The sequence below is a fragment of the Mytilus californianus genome, unplaced genomic scaffold (genome assembly GCF_021869535.1).
Source record: "Mytilus californianus isolate M0D057914Y unplaced genomic scaffold, xbMytCali1.0.p SCAF_11, whole genome shotgun sequence".
Lineage (NCBI taxonomy): Eukaryota > Metazoa > Mollusca > Bivalvia > Mytilida > Mytilidae > Mytilus > Mytilus californianus.
The window spans coordinates 23,098,931-23,119,180 of record NW_026262593.1 but is presented as its reverse complement, the minus strand read 5'-3'; the positions used below and the strand labels follow the sequence as shown (position 1 = coordinate 23,119,180).

Genomic DNA, 20,250 nt, shown 5'->3' with positions numbered 1-20,250 from the left:
GCAATTTGTTGTAACGATATCCCTGACTTAATAATTTACCAGTAATACAGAGATTACGCTCATTGACGTCACTATAGACACGGGCATAACGAACGAGTTAGGATATATAAACACCGTAAATAAAGGCAACAGTAGTATACCGCTGTTCGTATGTGCCAGAGGAACATCACTATCCCAAAAAAGGAAAATTAACAATAGGGAAAGAAATATCATCCCTTTTGTCGTAAATTTTTGTGAAGAGTTTCTGGTGTAAAACTGAAATGTCTAAATCTGGAAAAGGACACTTATTGCTGTTAATATTTGATTTATTTTAGGTAAGTTCATTTGTGTAAATTTCGGAAGTATATTTAGAGAAATCTTGATTATTCAACGAAAAAATATCATCAAGATAACGGTAAGTGTTGTTGAATTTATCAATTAAATGGAATGTAGACGGTTCTTTACTGAGTTTGACCATAATCTGTGATTCATAACAGTACAGGAACAAGTCTGCTATTAAAGGGGCATTATCAGACAGTCCTTTTCTGTGTACTAGTACATAGAAACGGACTGTCTGATAACAACTGTCATATTCCTGACTTTGTACCGGACATTTCAAGAAAAAAATTCGTGGTTTAAACCTGGTTTTATGGCTAGCCAAACCTCCCGCTTATATGGCAATATTAAAAAAACCGCTACAATGATAACACTACGTGACAGGAATACAGTACAAACAAACGCAAGAACACTCAGCACCGAGAAATGCATAAATAATCAATATAATAGTACATTACAACATGTTAATCGCAGAATAACAACGAACACTTCCCATGATTTTACGACAGCACACTAGGACACCACAAACAAAATATAAACTGCGCGGATGGATGGAATGGATCAACGTCACAAACAGTGACGTATTTTTTGTGACGTTCCAAAGAACTGTTTACACTCCAAAAATGGTTAATTCCGCTAATTTCATGTTTTATTATAAAACTTAACAGTTGGAAAGCAAGTCCTTGGAAACGTCCGTTGTCGTCAAGCTCTATCAGCAACAATAGCAGGGGGAATTAATTAGGCGGCGACATTGTTTTCTCTTTTCTCATTTTAACATACGTCATATAACATTTACAAAATATTTTCCATTGTGCATAGTGAAAATTTACACATTGGAAAAGTGAAACAAAGATCATCTTTATTGCGTTTGAAACTGTCCGTCTTAGAAATTTCTTTCATACTGGAAACAACTCTGACAAATTAATGATAGCCTATGGATGGACAAAAACACAAAAATAGCAAGAGAAAATGCCTTGCAATGAAAATTTCTGGAGGAAAAACATGTGAAAAGGAATTGAATGAAGGTCAGGTAATTATACTTATAAGTTAAAACCTTGCTTATTTGATTGTCTGTTTACTTAATAAGCTACAGTAATAAGTGCAAAAAAATAGCTTATCAAGTCATACAAGAAATTTAATTCATAGATATATTTTCTTACAAAATTGAATTTATTCAAATGGCAAATTTTTGTCAAATTTTACAATCATTAAGTAAAACTAAAAGGCACAATATTTGTCCCACCAACTGTCATTTGTGATATAAATATCCAATTATTAAGGTAAAATATACAATATTTTGTTTATAATTATGTATACCAGCTGGTACAGCAACCTGAAGAGTAGAAACCCCATTTTTTTTTTAAAAGTTTACTTTCATAATCTATAAAATACCCTGAGAAATTTGGCAAGGGCTACTAGCTGTGCTAGCTAATCTAATAATTGAATTTTACAATAATAATGATTTTAAAATTCAAAATTGTGTCATTATAATTTTAAGTATTATTTTTTACAGTATTTCTGTCAATATTTTTGGTAAACTTATCATTTTTCTGTAGGATATTTTCTAGGCAGTACAGTACTGTTCAACAAAGAATCATAGGATTGAGCTTAAAGGTTATTTACTTTTGAGAAACAATTGTGACTCTTGATCCCACTTTTCTATAGAATATAACATTTAAATGATGAGTATTATTTATTATTTTTATTTCAGAAAGATTATTTAAATTGTGTAAAGTATGTTTTATTGCATTAAACAGTTTTAGAAGTGTTTTAAAAAATGTCTACTAGGAGTGATCCCATATCCCATTATACAAATAAAAAGTCAATTTCATCAGCCAGAACTTATTTATATGAATTCAGCTAGGTTTCTAGGGGACATTTCTTAATTTATGCCAATTTTTTGTCTTTGAAATTTTACCTCTAATCCTTCTCTGAAAAGTAGGAATGTATGTCTTTTCAATATTATAATAACTTACATGTATATCGAATTTCATTTATTTTCTTCTTGATGTTTGTAAAGTAAACTACTTTTTATTCATTTTACTCGGTTTCTATTTTTGAGGTGAGATAATCACTTGCACAAATCGGCCAAAAAAAAACACCGCTTCGTGTTGAAAATAACTTGACGTTTGCGTATCCAAAACTCTATTTCCTAGATATTCATATCGAGTGTTTGTCTTTTTGAGATGCTTTATTAAATTTAAATTCAGCCCATCTTTTTTAGTTTTTTAGAATTTTCGATCAGGACACTTGACAATTTTCACACAAACTTCAAGTTTGAAGATAATATGAAGAAAAAAGGACTTTGAGTTGATGTGTAAGTTTTGACGAGTTAAACCTATGTATATTCAAGAATATTTTGATCAATAAGTTTTTATCATGACAGTGGTATTTTGGTGAGTAAAAATGAGGTTTGTCTCATCCGTTGTTTTACTGAATTTTCACGGTCACGTGACTCTATTGTTGCTGATAGACTTGGGGTCATATCGTGACCTGCTTTCCAACTGTTAATGTTCCATTTAAGATTTAAAATTACTGGCCGCAGATTAGTTTTGTTTTATCGAGTTAAATGTATTATAGGATCAGTTGTGTGAGATTTTTAAATGTATTCTTTTTTTTCAATATGTAAAAAGTTAAATCACAAAAATACTGAACTCCGAGGAAAATTCAAAACGGAAAGTTCCTAATCAAATGGCAAAATCAAAAGCACAAACACATCAAACGAATGGACAACAACTGTCATATTCCTGACTTGGTACAGGCATTTTCTTATGTTGAAAATGGTAGATTGAACCTGGTGTTATAGCGCTAAACCTCTCACTTGTATGATAGTCACATCCAATTCCATTATATTTACAACAATACGTGATAGATGTATACACGATGCGACGATAAATGTATGCACAACAAATTCTCTTGTCCACAAGTTAAGTCTATTGTCAATTTCTTATTTATTTTGATTTGATTTATTCGATATCTATTTTGAACAGTATTCAATAAAGTATTTATTTACAAAATCTTCAATGCCCCCTCCTCCCTTTTTTCAAATTGAAAACGGATTTCAGAAAATAGCGCGAACGTGAACTTGTTCCTATTTCATTTTTTTTTAATGGGGAATACACGGGAAACATTATATTAGATCTCGACAGCTACTATTCTTATTTCAATATTAGTTCAATGGAAAAATATATATTTTTTTAAAAATACATCAAAAATGACAATTCATCAATATGATTTACCATCTCAAAAAAAAGAACTGCTTATTGATACCATCTTACGGTGTTTATATCCTTACTCGTTCTTTATACCCGTGTCTGTAGTGATATTTTGGATTTCAATGAGCGTAATCTGTGTATTACTGGTAAATTATTAGATCAGGGATTTCGTTACCACAATTTGCTTAAAACCTTTACTAAATTCTTCCATAGATACAAAGATTTGGTTTGCAAGTTCGCCTGTGCCTGAAAAAAACTTATTTAATACGGAAAAGCACATCCTAAATTTTACGGTGATGTTGTTTACCGAGCCCGGAAATTTAGATGCAATCCGGGTAAACTTATCAATCTTTCTATGACTGTAAATGACGTCTTTACGCTAAATTTATTGAATGTTGGATGCGTACTGATTGACAGTTTAGTCTAAACTACATGATTTTTGTATTAGTTGTTATTGGCTTTGAACTAGCTGTCAGTAACTGTGAGTACTCTCAGATTTGCACTTAGTGTTTTTTTGTTGTTGTTAAGGATGAGTGATGGATAAATACCCTACAACGTCCGGTCTGTGTTTTTGTTTGATGTTTTTCTTTGTATCAATCTGATGATTTAAGCTTTTGTGTTACACCACTGTCCAAGGTTATGGAGAGGGTCGAGCGCTCACAAACATGTTTAACCCCACCACATTCTGTATGTACCTGTCTATCCCAATTCAGGAGCCTGTATTTTAGAGGTTGTCGTTGGTTCACGTCTGTCATATTTTTTAGTCGTAAATTGTTTTGATTGTTTTGTTAAAAATTAGTCCGTTAGTTTCGTCAATTGAATTGTTTGATATTTTGTATGTCGGGTCTTTTTATAGCCTACTATACTGTATGGATTTTCCTCATTGTTGAATGCCGTACGGTTGCCTATAATTGCTTACATCCACTTTATTTGAACTTTGGTGGATAGTTGTCTCATTTGCAATCATACCACATCTCCTTACTGTGGATTCATTTTTTTAGTGGGTACTAATTTTCGTGGATTAAGGAAAACTTGCATTTTCGTACATATTTAATTTCGTTGTTTTGGCAAAGTCTGCATACATTCCTTCAGAAAATGTTTAATTCGTTGAACATTTAAAATTCGTGGTTCCCCTGTACCCACGAAATCCACGAACATTGGTATCCAACGAATATTAATGAATCCACAGTATTTTTATAAGGAAAACAACGTGTTTATATAAATTTGATTTAGTGTCACTTCATAACCACTATCTATAAGTTAATATAACAGTAATATTAATTTGAGACTTATTTCAAGATACGATTATTTGGTTTCACTGAGTTTATTAGTTGAAGTACATTACTAAACCTACAAATGACATATCAAGTCGCGTGCAACTTAGCTTGTACATGATAGAAAACTATGGCGTGAATTGTTATTATTTCGCTTTCGTATGAATGTGTAGTTCTAAAAATCATTAAGAGTAATTATTTAATATTTTGTCATTTTCTGTAATCCTCTATCTTCTATACTTTTAAAGATTGTCTTTACAATGTCACAACGATTACATGACTATTATGAATAAAACCATATTCCCTTTACTGACTGGCAATAACTTGACAAGATAAATTTGCCGCAAATAAATAAAGGGGCAAATCAAAATGTGATAATGAATATTCCACCCGAAAACGAATCCTCCTGTCCCATACACCTCCCCCTACCCGGTCCGTCTTTTTCTGTAATCCTCTCTCTTCTACACTTTTAAAGATTGTCTTTACAATGTCACAACGATTACATGACTATTAGGAATTAAACCATATTTCCTTTACTGAATGATATGGACTGGCAATAACTTGACAAGATAAATCTGCCCAAAATAAATAAAGCGGCGAATCAAAATGTGATAATGAATATTCCACCCGAAAACAAATCCTCCTGTCCCCTACACTTTCCTTACCCGGCCCGAAAATTAATTGATCGATAACTATATATATAATGCTACAATTATCACTGCTGACACTACCAGCCCGAAATCATATGCATCCTGGCAACAATCATCCTTTAATAATGAGATTCTTAAAGTAAGAAGGAGTCCAATGAACCTGCCTGTCGCCAAATTAGACCACAATGATTAACATAGAAAACAAAGTATTTAAATACAATTTAAACTTAATTGTATATTTATACCATTAAAATCAAAGGATATATGACAGGGCAAAAATGTTAAGAATGTGAAGAACTTTTAACTGTCACAGTGTCATTAGTACTAAAATTATCGGACGACTCCTTATCGAAGTTATTGTCCATTAATGAGACTATTTATATTTTTGTTAATCTTGAAAACGTAAATGGTCAGAGAGAAACTTGGAAAATGTTTTAAAAGTTTACCAGCGAGACGACAACAACACACGACGGAAATGGTAAGGACACTACTGGGATGGAAATAAGGATTTTGTTTGATTGAAATTTGCAATTAAAAAATTTTGATTGAAGGAATACATCTTTCCCTTGTTCGGTTTGGCTATAGTTTTTTCTATAGCCAAGCTCTTCAACATTTGTATTAGATTTTTTAATTTAAAACACTTTGGAATCGAGCATCACTGAAGAGACATTAACTGTGGAAATGCAAATCTGGTGCAATAACATTGGTACCGTTAATGTTATTAGAGGCGAACTTTCGATTATCGGGGAGGGAGTGGTTCGATGGATAATTTTTGTTCATCCTTTTTCACAACTAAATCCTGCGTTGTTCTGTAGTTTGGAGGAAAAATTATTTATTTTCATGCTGACATAATATGGGTTCAGTTATTCATTTTCAGTTACTGTCAGGCAAAACCATTTATTTTCAAAATCCTCCGCCCCTTATTGACTTTATCTAGAGGGGGATTGTGTTAAAGGTTTTTTTTCTTTTATGTAACGAAGACCTATATGACATACAATGTTAAAGCAACTGTCGAAAGAAATATATCACTAACTGATGAATGAAATGAGCTGTCTCCCTCTATCATATGATTATTTTTATGTTTCAAACTGAATCCATACTGCAGGTTTTATTTTTGTTTTTATTTACCAGTATAAAGTAAAATAACAAAAATATCGAACTCCAAGGAAAATTCAAATTAGTATTGTATGTTTTGTCTTGGGGCGGTTATTCAATTGTCATTATTTCGTTCTTGTGTGGGCAATTTGATTAGTTAATAAAATTATTGTAGAAACAAAAATAGGAAGGTTCATCAAAAGTTTTCGGGCTAAAAGTTGTGTAAGTAACTGTGGGTACAACGTAGATTGGTACGCCCTGTCCTCCTACATCTGTTTGTTATTTACTGACGAGTAGAGAAGTGACATTAACCAGAAAATTAAATTTTTTAATGCACCCACCTAACATACGGCTGACTCATATACTATTCGAAAGCATATCATCTGCAGTATCGTTTATGCCCGGTCGTCAAATATTCATACTGTACAATTTCCGTCCATTCACGATGAAAGGTCAAGGACGAACAATTTCTAATTTTACAATTTGTCAGCATTTATGCATAGTATGTCTTCTAAATAATAAAATAAGTTATGGACAAATGAAAAACTAAGAGTAACGGTTAATCGTCGCTTACCAAACCCATTTTATAATATTTATTATTTTCCAAGAAATATCAATGAAAATGATAAAAATGATTAAAACCAAAATATTTGTTTTTGATCCAATTGTTTATCACCATAAAACCAAATATCATAATTTATGTAGTGCTAAGGAAGTTTTTGACGTCATCAAACTACGGCAATCACGTTTCTCGCAAAAAAAACAGCTAATCAGAACAACTCACACAGTTGCCAAAAATACCACCATCTACAAAAAGAATGTCTTTTAGTTGTTCTACGTTGAAACAGTTTGTTTGTAGTTTGAACTTGGTTAAAGAAACATAAATCTCAAAAATGCAAAAATGTTTAAAAGAAATAATACACGCGAAATTTATGATTTTAGCGGGAATTGAGGGAGCGAAAATTCTCTGATAAACATAGCACTATTGTAATAACTGTTTACTACAGCTACACTTAACCAAATAAATTTGAATAATTGAAACTGAGAGATAAATATGTATTTGGACAACTTTTTTTTGAATTTTCATGGCCATGATTTGCATTAAAATGTTATGGTAGATGTGTCACATAATATTCTCGTTTAAGACATTCATCTTCAAGTAGATAATCTGTCACGCATTGATTGAAAATTGACATATCAAATGTTAATACATTTACAAAAGAGATATATATGAGTACAATGAAATTATGCTTAAGCTAAAGTATTTTAATAGTTGTGAGAAATGGAAATTGTGGTTGAATTTATTATGCTTTTAATTGGTCGCATGTCATCTAAACCAACTTATTTTCTTGGATATTTTTTTTCTGTGTGTTGGTTTGAAGAATTGTCTTTTCCAAAAATTACATTAAAAACGAAACCATAAAAGTTTATTAAGAAAATAAGTAAAATAGTTTTTTTTCAACTTTCATGGCTTTGCATGCTACAGTTTGTTCGTTTGGTTTTCTGATGGTGCGAAGATCTCATAAATGAATAAGTTCCTAATATAAGTTAACATGGAAAAACCCATAAAGAATGGTATGTATAGACGTGATAAACAAGCGTTAAAATGAGATGAATTGAAATCAGGTCTGTAAAAGTGAATTTAAATTGCTATCTTTTTAACTTTATTTGATTTTTTTAATTATGAATAAAATTCTGTTATGTACATTCTACATATGTGCATTTTAAAACTTTGACCTTCACTGAAATCTACCAGGCGATGTAGGAGGAGTATTGCTAATTACTAAGTTTCTATAGACTTACGGATGAATATATGAATGGAAAGAATAAAGACAAAAGGGCGTGCTTACAAGAAAATTTCTACATTCAGGCTAAACACACACACATACATACAAACATACACATCGATATCTGAGTCTTAAATTCTGTTGTGATTTCATTAATTCACTTTTCATTGAACAAGCTGGTTATATTTTCCTTAGTTGACAGGAGAAAGAAGATAACAAAGAGGCAGTGCCATACAATAGCAGAAGTAACACAGATAACATGACCAAAGCGAAAATGTCAGACAGACAAACAACAGTCCTCAAAACACTACATCGAAATGTACGAACATTTATTTGTCTCCTAAAACCGGTGGTGATCGCAGTTGCTCAGAAAGGGTATTCAATCTTCCACAATATTCATTTTTCGTCATATTTGGTAAAAGAAATGATAAAGTATGCAGGTCTTCCACTTTCGATCTCGAAAAAAAAATTTAACTGTATATACCTTGTATATACCTTGAAGTATTTGTATTACCCCCTTTCAAAAATCATTTAGTTCTGATATTGACATCAATCGATGTGGTATCTAAACAAAGTAAAGCAAACTAATTCCTATTTGCAGATGGTGTTATTGGGGCAAATTCAAAAGCTTCATTAGAAGATTGATTCTTGACAAATATTAAATAATATGCAGTTTAAGATGAAAAAAATTCCTTTAACCTTTAAACGATAAATTTATTTGTTTTTCACATATACTTATTGATACCTCATGAATATTCGTTTCTTTGAATATAACAATAAACGTAACAAAACATGTTAACATACCTCTATCTAACAAAGTAATAGTACAATCGTGTGACTATACCTTCAATACAAGATTTTAACTGATTAGTGTTAACAATATGAACACGACTCACGATTAAAATGCTTCTTCATGGATAATTTCTTTTCAATCATTAAACAAATGTAGTTTACTTTACATGCATTCGCAAATGTTACTTTCAAGCTGTGTCATATTGAGTATTTTTTGCTTGATAACGCAATAAAAAGTCCACAATTAATCAATTAAACGTCTTAAAATGTGTGTTTTAAATTACAAGAATTCGAGAGGAAATATTTTTCTGAAAAATTCTTTTATTTTTAATTTATACTTTTTGCAAGCACTGAAAATTTACAATATTAATATAAAATTAAAAATGTTTCTCTTATACAAATGTAGAATTTTTTTGTTGTTGCTTTTACTGGCATCATGTATTGGCGATGGAACTAAACACTTTTATATACTAAACACTGAAAATGTTCTTTGTGCTGTCCAAAGTAGGAAACTCTATCAAACTACTCAATTTTCTTGTAATAAATCGACATGTTGCAATTACACTGATTTACAGTCTATTTTAGTTTGTTTTGAAAATTCTAGTAAATCGAAATATTTCTAGTTATAATTCGACTTTCTGAATAGTTGGAAAATTAGTATTATAAAGAAAGAAATAACTGTGTAGGTGTCACACTTACGATTGAACCAATCAGCATCAGGAACGTTTTGAAAAAGTAGGCAACCTCTGACAAAACATCATGAGCACTTTTGATATTGCTGTTTACTACAGCTACACGTAACCAAATACATTTGCATAATTGACACTGAGAGATAAATATGTATTGGACCATTTTGTTTCCTAATTTACTTGGCCATGATTTTGCATTAAAACATTTTGGTAGATGTGCCATATAATATTCTCGTTTAAGGCATCCAGAGTGCTATTTAAGTAGATAATCTGTCGCGCATTGATTGAAAAAGAGGAACAAAATATACCAGAGGGACAGTCAAACTCATAGATCGAAAACAAACTGACAACGCCATGGCCAAAAATAAAAAGACAAACAGACAAATTATAGTACAGATGACAAAACATAGAAAACTAAAGACTAAGCAACACGAACCCCACCAAAAACTGGGGGTGATCTCAGGAACTCCGGAAGGGTAAGCAGATCCTGCTCCACATGTGGCACCCGTCGTGTTGCTTATGTTATTACAAATCCGGTAAATAGTCTAATTCGGTAGGTCACATTCGTGAAAAGGGATTGGTATTGTAGTTACGACATAAGGAACATATCCGATATCATCTGTGAAACGGTTATTCCATAACGATCAACCAACTCGTAATGGCGTCCGTAAAATTTACGAAGAGATGATTTCAACTTCACCATTTGGAACTCTTGGTTTGATAGCTTCCTTGTGAGTAGCAATTCTCTATCAAGGAAATCATGATAGGAAATACAAGCCCGGGAATATCGTATCAATTGGGAGATATATACTCCGTATGCAGGCGCTGCTGCAATGTTGCTTCATCGAAATGGAAAGTTCACAATTGGGAAGCTGAGATCATCTCTTTTATCGTAAAGTTTTGTTTTCAACCGACCCTCATTGTCAATTTCTAGATGTACGTCAAGATATGAGACAGACTTAAATGTATCTGTAGTATCCTTTATCTCTAGTTCGATGGGATAGATTCGTTCAACATAGTCACCAAGTTTTGTATAATTTTGTATTAAAATTAGCATATTAAAAGATAATTCATCAACAATTAGGATATACATGAATACGATGAATTTATTATGTTTTTTAATTGGTTTCATATCATCCAAACCAGCTTATTTTCGTTGATATTTTTTTGTGCTTTGGTTTGAGGTATTGCCTTTTACAAAACTTATACTAAAAAGAAAAACCCCTACAGAAAAGAACAAAGACAAAAGGGAGTAGGGACAAGATAATTCCTACATTCAGACTAAAAACACACACACACACATACAAACATACACATCGATATCTGAGTTTTAAGTTCTGTTGTGATTTCATTAATTCAATTTACTTTGAACAAGCTGGTTATCTTTTCCTTGGTTGACAGGAGGAAAAAGACAACAAGGAGGCAGTTTCATAATACCATATCCGACCATGACCAAAGCAAAAAAGTCGGACAGACAAGCAACTGTCCTCAAAACACTACATCGAAATGTACGAACACTTATTTGTCTTCTTTAAACCGTAGGTGATCGCAGTTGCTCAGGAAGGGTAGTCAATCTTCCACAATATTAATTTTTTGACATATTTCATCAAACAATTGATATAGTAGGTAATAATGTGCTAACATAAAGAAAAACAAATAGCCGGATTTGTGATTGAAAAGCGCGTGGTGCAAACAGAAATCAATATTGAACGAGAATAAACCTCTTTACATGTTTTCTACTTTCGGCATCGAAAACACATATTTTTATTGTATATATCTTGTATATTCCTTAAAGCATTTGAATAACCCCTTTTCAAAAACGGTAAATTATGTATTTCCTGATATTGACAACAATCGATGTTTTATCTAATCAAAGAAAAGCAAAACAATTCCTATTTGCAGATGGTGTTATTAGGTCAACTGCAAAAGCTTCATTAGAAGAGTTTTTCTTAACAAATATAATTATATTATTTACAGTTTAAATGATGAGAAAAATGCCTTAACCTATCTACGATAAAATATTTATTTTTTGAGAAATAAATATTGGGACCCCAAGAAAAATAAATTTACTTTAAGCACAATATTATCATTTTTTAAGAATTGCCAATTTTTTGGCAAATATTTTGCAATTAAAATTTTAATATGCATTTGAATTGGAATTATGGTATTCTGTTCTAGAAGGTTTGTATGATTTTTTGAACAAAACACAAGAACAAGAAAAGGGGCATATTGTTTAATTCTTCCAAAATTTAGGAATGTTCATTCTTTACCTTTGACCTTGATTTAGCGAAAAATGCATCGTACAAATTATTGACGACCGAGGAAAACAAAAGGTACCGATAATAATCATTCGACTGATATATAATATAGTTGTATGTTAGTTGGGTGCATTAACTAATCGTCATTTTGAAAAAAATGTCACTCGCCTAGAGGTAAAAAAAACCTGTTAAACTGTTTTCAAAGTTCGTGCAGTGGTTGCTTTGTTTCCACACAGTCCCTTTTGTGAGAAAAGATTGAACTGATTGAAATGAAAGGTTGTTTCATCTTTAAAATTTGGCTGATATCGGTGACGAATTTCACTATATTATGACATGTAGTGCTCTCATTCCAGATTTGAAAAAGCTATTGCCAAATCATTGTACGTTTAGTCCCATGTTACAAATTTAAGCAATAAATGAGCTCAAATAAACGTATTATTCTTGAAAAACATTGTAGATTTATAAAAATTATAACAGTGAGGGCCAGTCCTCCTGGTTAGTCGACACACCTACTTTTGCATGTGTACATGTAGTTTTCAGCATTTGAAGTATTGAAATTGTGCCATAATAATGTTGATGTGCTCGACTTCAGTTCTTATTTACTAGGGATGTCAGTTTTGCCGCAGAAAGTCGGTGGTTTTCTCACTTTAAAACATATACACATTTTTAAATGGGACATAAGGAAAACATCGGACAAAAAGCAAACGAACCAAAAAGCAACGGACAAAAGGGAAAAGTGTCGGACGAAAATCAAACTTATCGAACAAAACGTAAAAGTGTCGGTGAGATCAAAATGATCGGACAAAATGCAAAAGTGTCGGACGAAAAGCAAAACTATCGGACAAGAAGCAAAATGATCGAAAGCAACGGAAAAAATAAAAAAAGTCGGACAAAAAAGGAAAATTATCGGACAAAAAGCACCGTATCAACCGTGTCAACGAATCTGTCTTCGGACTAGGACGAGTCTTAGGATGGTCTTAGGGTACGTCTTAGTTCTAAATCAGGTTAACGAAAGTCTAATAGTATCTCCTAAGAAAAGATATGTCCTAAATTTGGTCTTAAAGTTGAATGAATGAATGAATTAATGAATGAATATTTTATTTGCAAGAGCATAAGGATATGCTATGTCAATAAATAATATATACACAATGTGACAAAGGACTAATACCAGAGAACAATACAATAATAATATAACTTATCAATAATATCCGATCTATCTTTCCATGCATTCTTCAAATATTTACACAGCTTAATTGTAAGTGATCTTGAAGTAGCTTTCAACAAACAAGATAGTTAAAAAGTATTCAACCATATACAATAATAACGTGGCAAAAAAAGTATTTCTGACTGCTGTATATGCTGGACATACCAATACAAAATGAACTTCGTTCTCAACACATTGCATGTTGCAACATACAAATAGACACAGCTCTCTTGGTAAAATGTATATCAGAGAAACGACAAACTTCAACATTTAGTTTCAATTTACCACTTCGTAGTTTTGAAAGAATGTGAACATTATTAATGTAGCTGAAATAATTCTCAAGACAAAAATCAATCTTTACACTTCTATATACTTAATTTCTCACAATCATATATGTCTGCTTAGTATATATAAATAGGTGTCATATGATGTTCTTATGATAGTCTTAATAGTTACGATGTCCTAAGCCGAAATGAAAACAACAAATATGGCGTTCAATCAGTATTTGAAGAATTTATCTTTGTGTAGATAGTACTCTAATGTCTTCTCCTTAATATTATTCGTCGCCACCTTTGACACATCTTACTGAATAAAATTTCCCCATGCTTATTTACTTTGGCAAGCAGAATTTTATAATAATAATTATAATTTCCTTTATTTCTACAGGATAACATTTTAGTCCAAAGACTAGATTACAATTAGGTCATGCATTATATACATACATATGTACAAATGTATATTAAAACATAAAGTATAAAATTTAATAACAAAAATTCTTATACGAGTCCAATATTAAACTATTACACTGTAATTAGAAATAAACAAATATTCTTCAATATATGTCTTTTTAAAAGATTCAATTGTGTTACATTGTTTTAAATATAATAGACAAATTGTTCCATAAAATACTTCCAGGTTAAATTGTGGCTCCTTATTTTGCCTAAACAAGGTTTAAAGTTACCACTTCAGACTAAAAGGTCAATTTATAAATATGAATGACATCATAGTAACAATCACAACTATATATTTGCCAGTAAAATTAACAGATATTTTAAAGGGTAGAAGAATCGTTCAATTTTGGCCTTTCAGTAGCCAGATAATGGCTCTTATCACACTTTCTCCTTTATATAATGGATGTGCACAGATTATGTTATAATGCAAGTGCTTGCACGGATTATGTTATAATGCAAGTGCTAGAGCGAGAAAAAATAAATCTCCTTTAGATCAACTCAATTTTATAGATAAAAGTCCCCCTGAAAAAATTCACAATAAGTTTTGTAAATGAACATTTGGAATAAAAAAAGCTGTGCCAGTAACATTGCCTCTAGATCCGAACTAGGAAGATTCCCCCTTTTTGTTGTATTGCCACACAGTCATCTTTGCATGAAGACCGACTTTTGAGTAAAAACTTATCTGGATTTTCTTAAAGATTGTTGTTCTCTTCAAAGTCACTTCATGATCAAGGTATAAACTCATGGTACTCATTTGTAAATCATATCAGAAAACCCAAGTATAAATCTATAAAACAAATACAGAGCCTGTAAAAATCTTAGTAAATATGTAAAAATGAACTTGCATGAACACCGACTTTTGAGTGAATCTGATTTGCTTAAAGATTATTATTCTCTTTCAAAGTCACCTTATGATCAAGCTGGTTTATTCCCGATTGTCCCACTTCATTAAAATTTAGAGTTCTGATTGTCCAACATGAAAAGTTCTGATTGTTCCACATTATTTTATGAAGTAAAATGTTATTAAATAAACAAGGTAACTGTTGTTTGTTTTGCTAAATAAACAAGAATTAGTTATTGCATGTTCAAATTATTTTTGATATCAATTTTATAAATTTTATAAATGTGTAAATTATGATTTGTTTTTAGAAAATCATCAGACTTAAGCACTTTTGATTAGATAATATAACATTTCTGGGTTATGAAATTACTTTTAATTAAAAAAAAACAAATATCAATATCGTAATTTCAATTATTAACTTTTTCCAAAAAAATTGAAATATATTTAGAAATAATGCATGCAATTTAAAAAAAAAGTATAAACTCTTTACATCTAACACTCTATAAAACGCAATTGTTGATGGAGAGACGTTTCCACTACTCTTTGCACTTTTACCTGGGAAGTCAGAGGACATTTACACCAGATTCTTTTCACTACTGAAGACTGCTTGCACCCAACGTCACATTCACCTGAACCCAACTTTTTTCATTGATTTCGAAGCAGGTGTTTAGAATTCTACCAGGTCTACCTTTCCAGGAATCACGATTTAAGGTTGTTTTACCACTATACCCAGTGTATTTGGCGTAAAGTGCAGCCAACAGGACTCGTCACCAACTATAAAGGAGAACCAGACATTTATCAACTTATACGCAGGTCAGAAGTTTTTCTTCTGGAACCACATGCAGAAATAGAAGACTTCTGGTTCCAAGCACTTGAAGACCTGGAAAATTTAGACTCAATAGCAAATACCACTCCGTTTACGGATTACGTCATAACTTACTTGGTTGAAAGCAACAGGCAGGTGTGGAACCATTACCAAAACAGAAGGACCAAGAACAACAAACCACCTCGAAGGATGGCAGCTTGAAGAAGATGATCCAAGTACCCCTCCCAAACATATACTCGATACTGATCTACCTTTAAGAAAGAAGAAAAGGCAGCAAAAGAAGTGGTCCTCATCCAGTACCAAGCCGGGGGAGTACGACCAACAAAGAGAAAAAAATACACACAACTCAATCAACACCTACAAGAACTCAAAGATCGTCTTCAGAATGGTGAAGTTAATGTGTTTCAGTATGCTAACATTGCCTCTTATTTGTTACACTTGGGACTATTGTTGCAATTATGTGATGTGATGTGTTGTGTTGTGATGTTTATGTTATATATTATGTGTGCTTTGTTGTTGTACTTATGTATTATATGTGCTTTATTGTTGTACTTATGTAATATGTGTGCTTTATTGTTGTATTTATGTATTATGTGTGCTTTATTGTTGTACCTTCTGTATTGTTTGTGCTTTATAGTATCTGCTCTATATGTGAAATATATGCTTTAATGAATTAGGCTGTTTATTATATGTGATTTATTGTAGTAAGCTTTTTATAATTTGTGCTTAATTGTAACTCTTTAGTACACATATATGTAGAATTGGGTAGTGCTTGATATGTGCTATTTCATGACATAATATTATATTCTATGTTTGATGTTACTCCAATTGTACCTATTATGTGCAAAATAAAATATGTGAATATTATTATTTGTTCATTTTCATTTCATATTTTATAAGTTACATGTAATTACCTGCTACATATTATAAAAACAAATTAATCACTATCAAAACAATTCCCGATTGTCCCACATTTGAACAGTTTATTCTGGCTATTCCTACATTTTGAATTTTATAGGTAAAATAGTAAAATTTTATGTTGGAGTTCCCAGAATTTTTATGTAAACAATTGGATTATGTAGGATTATGTTGTTACAACCCTAAACTAATGAATCAAAGTAAATCTGGGTAAATCTTGTGAAAAAAAAGAAAAAGAATAGTTTCTATTACAAAATTTATTTAATAATTTCATAGCACATTTTGTGTAAATAATATTGAAAAGCACAATATGAATTTATAGGCAGAAGGTTATTCATTAGCAATTGAAATTATTTGGGTGAAAATATTAATATAGACAAGTAAATAGTATCAATTGAAATATAAATATATCAATATTATAGAAATTATTCGCTGAAACAAAGCACTAAATTTTGTGTTACATTACAAATTCATTGAAACAAAGCACCGAAAAGTACACTAAATCGACATTAAAACAGAGCACTAACACAGTAATACATTGCACTAAATTGAACACACAAGAGAATACAAAGTCTTAATCAATGTGCAGGAGATGGAGCATTGAGGGCTTCTTCTTGTCTCACCAACTTGATTATGCTGAAGATGTTTGGGTGAGGTGCATTAAATAACTTCTTCAATTTACTATGCCAACCTTCTACATGATTTGTTGTTCTAGGACTTTCTGTTTTGTTTTTTTTTAATTATAATTTATTTCAATAATGAAATTGATTAAATCTTTGAAGCTGAAGTTAAAACTGTAGGTTACTATTTTATGATTTAACTACCTTTTCTTTTAAATAGTGTTTTCCAGACTTTTATGTTCAGTAGTTGTCGTTTGTTGATGTGGTTCATAAGTGTTTCTTGTTTCTCGTTTTTTATATAAATAAGACCGTTGGTTTTTCCGTTTGAATGGTTTTACAGTAGTAATTTTTGGGGCCCTTTATAGCTTGCTGTTCGGTGTGAGCCAAGGCTCCGTGCTGAAGACCGTACTTTGACCTATAATGGTTTACTTTTATAAATTTTTACTAGGATGGAGGGTTGTCTCATTGGCACTCATACGACATCTTCTTATATCTATTTTAAATGCATTTACTACTTTTTCTCTTAAATAATTTTATTTTCCTTACTACGAAATGCTTTTACTACCTTTTCTTTTAAATAATTTTATTTATAAGAAATTCCATATTAGAAAAACTTAATTATAACACTTGATACATGTTTTCAAACATAAAAAAAAACAACCATTTTTTTACATAAATTTCAAAATTTCATATAAATAATTATTTTTATTTAATTTCCACAGGTAAAGTTACATGTGACCTGATTAGACACTAATGACTAAAACAACATATTTTGAAATAACAACATCAATTGTTCTTCCCATAATCTCCCATGTAGGAATAGCCAGAATAGTAAAATACAAAATGTAGGAATAGCCAGAAGACACCATTTAAACTTCCCAATTGTCCCACAAACATGTTCCCGATTGTCCCACAAAATTTCATTACTTTTTTACCTGTAATTTTAAAAAGTGGGACAATCGTAAAGACACCATCAAGATTATCAAGGTATATACTCATGGTACCCATATGTAAATAAAATTAGGTCCGAAAATATTATTAGCAAACCCAACTTTGAATCTATAAACAAATACAGAGCTTGTAAGAATCTAAGTAAATAATACTGTAAAAATCAACTTGAGCAAAGATACAAAGAAGGATATGACAATAAAATATCATCACTTGATCAAAATAGTAAAAAAGAATTATGTTGACATGAAAATCTATTATAAGCAAATTTAGAATAAGTGACCATTCCCTCGCCAATGAAACTGGAAGAGTTAAAAATATTCCACGCTATAAAAGACTATCTAACAAATGCAAAGTTCTGGATGATGAATTCAATTTTTTTTTCATTTTGTAAAATAAATAATGATTTTAGAATTGTCGTATTAATAATTTTAAAAATTCAATACAAAGATTTTTCTGACAAGAAAACGAAATACAATCTTAATCCAAGTACTAGCCAGCAAGTGAATCTTTAGGCTTCTCTTTAAAACAGTCTGTGGAACTGAGGAACGGTGGCACTTGAGGTCATGTTTTGTGTTGCGTGTTCAATATTTCATTTTATTTTTATGTAAATGTCAAAGACATGAGGATGTTGATGATAACTGTCATTTGTATGGTACTTTGCCTATGACCCTCTTATGGGTGTAAGTTGTGCTTAAATAAGAAAATTTAACTTAGTCTATCTTTATTAAAAATCGATATGTCACATGAAAATAAAATAAATAAAAGAAAAATATATCCATAGGAGACATATGACAAAGCTTATAAATATGCAAGAGTCGCTGTACATACTAATTCACATTATCATCCATTGTAATGAATATGAAAGCGTAATATTTATTTCAGTTTTCAAATATGTGTCCTTTCATCAGATCTGTATTCTATTCTATATTGAGTCATGGACGTCACAAATCTATTTCCGTTCGTTTTCTCAATTCTGTGTCAATTTAAACAATAAGTCATCCACTGTTCTTTAAATTGACGTCAGATTAATCAAAAATGAATTTTCCTTGGATTACAATATTTTTGTTATTTTATTTCTTTTTTTCATAAAATATTATTGATGTCAATAACATCTTGAAGGCCAAACGGTTAAATAGAGTTTTGTCTTTTTCTTTTTTATTTATTTGCTTGTGTACATTGTGCTAGTCTGATGAGTGAATGAATGAACTTCTCTCTTATAAAACTACATGTCATAGTTATAGGGAAAATTTATATTTACAATTACATAGATCTATATATAAACATGCACATGTGTGAGCAAACTTAACTTAGAGGACTGACTTTCACCTGTACAATTTTTATAAATTTTCATATTTTTTTCTAAAATGATAGTATTATCTGAATTAAATAAACCATTGAATTATATGCATTTGAATTTTTACAGCAATATTCAGGTAAAAAATTCTTTCTCTCTACATCCAAAGTTTTACAAGTCATGATAAAATAATTTTCATCACCGATATCACTTGAGTCGCAGAGATGATAAAGTATATCGTTTCGAGACAACTTGAAGCCTCGCCATCTTCCCGTCTCAATTGGTAATCGCGGACTTCCACATCTAAATTTGCAATAAACAAATAATAAATTATTAGGTAATACGTTGAGATAATTCTCAAATTTATCATACGAACTTTTGCATAAAGAAAAATTGGGAATCTGCCAAGTTCAGCATAAACTATAGTCTAGGGTTGATTGCTACAAATGTAAAATAAGTTTGAAAAATTTCAGGTGCACCCGCTCTAGTATATCAAAGTTTTCAAAACCCCGAATTACTGACACATAATAAAATAGGTACAACAGCCTTATCAAAGAGATCCAGTTGACATTCAAAAGATAAAGTATTAATTCTTCTCCTCTTCAAGATAGAATACAAGAATACATAGCCTTTATTCCTTGGTCACGTAAGTATTTTCTAGTTTGTAAAAATGAACCACTTTTTTGAGAAAAAATATTCCTAAATATTTATCATATCTAACAATCTCAATTTCAGTATCATTGATAACAAAATCACATTTTGTGGAATTCTACTGTTTTCAAAAACAAGA

At 31.0% G+C, this 20,250-nt stretch overlaps 1 protein-coding gene across 1 annotated transcript in view; it reads right to left on the bottom strand.

Annotated features, from left to right (window-relative positions):
- Positions 1 to 9,192, bottom strand: part of LOC127719748 (uncharacterized) — a 33,346-nt gene extending 24,154 nt beyond the window's left edge. Inside the window, exon 1 of the mRNA XM_052225991.1 lies at positions 9,141 to 9,192. The gene's annotated coding sequence lies outside the window, so the exon portion shown is untranslated. The remainder of the gene's footprint in view (positions 1 to 9,140) is intronic.
- Positions 9,193 to 20,250: the final 11,058 nt, after the last annotated feature.